The sequence below is a fragment of the Tenrec ecaudatus genome, chromosome 12 (genome assembly GCF_050624435.1).
Source record: "Tenrec ecaudatus isolate mTenEca1 chromosome 12, mTenEca1.hap1, whole genome shotgun sequence".
Taxonomy (NCBI): domain Eukaryota; kingdom Metazoa; phylum Chordata; class Mammalia; order Afrosoricida; family Tenrecidae; genus Tenrec; species Tenrec ecaudatus.
Window position 1 is genome coordinate 111,392,072 of NC_134541.1, and position 925 is coordinate 111,392,996.

The window sequence follows — 925 nt, forward strand, 5'->3', positions numbered from 1 at the left end:
CCCCACAGGTCCCTGGAGCCCTGACCCCCCATTGCTCATGGTCCTGCAGCACTCCATGTGGTCACTCTGTCCAGTGGGCCTTGGCCGATGGCCCTGTCCTTCTTGGCAGGGTTCTTACAATGGGGGCCCAGAGCTTTCTGTGGCCTTGGCTGTTGTGTGGGCACACACCAGGAGGGGGTGGGGTGCTGGACTACAGGTGGTTCTAGAAATTGTCCCATTGGTTTCACTCCCACCCCTGCCCAGGGACAGCGACCTCTTCCCTGCTCTCTCCATCGGCCCCAGGAGAGGACATGGAACTGGGCTTTCCTGTTCTGGTTGAACAGACTTGCTTTTTGCCCAGAGAAAGTGGAGGCCCAGCGGGTCAGTACTCCCCTGGCTGCTGGAGGCCGGTGGTTTGACCCCTGTCCTCATGGGAAAGGCCTGGATGCCTGGGCCATGGCAGCTCCCCTGTTGCTTGGGGTCACTGAGAATCGAACCTGCTATCTTGGTGGAAACCAGCAGCAGGAACAGTTTGGGGAGTGGATTTAGAATTATAGACTGAACACGAAGTAGGAGGAACTGTGTCCTGTCCAGGAAGGTTTGTCCAATTGACAGGCCTCGTGGATGCATTGTAGTTCATGGTACACGGTCCTGTGGGTCTGACCAGTCCACAAGCCAGGGTTCCCTGTGACAGCCTGGACATAACCGCCACCCCCCCCCCACACACTGTCCTTGCACTGCCTGGGCCCTGGTCACCCCTCTCCTCTGAGCCCTGCTCCTCACCTGTCCCTGGCGGCAGTGCGGCCTTTTCCTGAATGTTCTCTTGTGTGAATCATCAAAGGTTTGTGAATTCTAGAGAATCCTTGTATTTTAGCCCAAGAACCAGAATGAGCCTGTGGGGGTGGAGGCAGCAGAGTGGGGTGTGGGCTGCTACTGGTACTTTCTG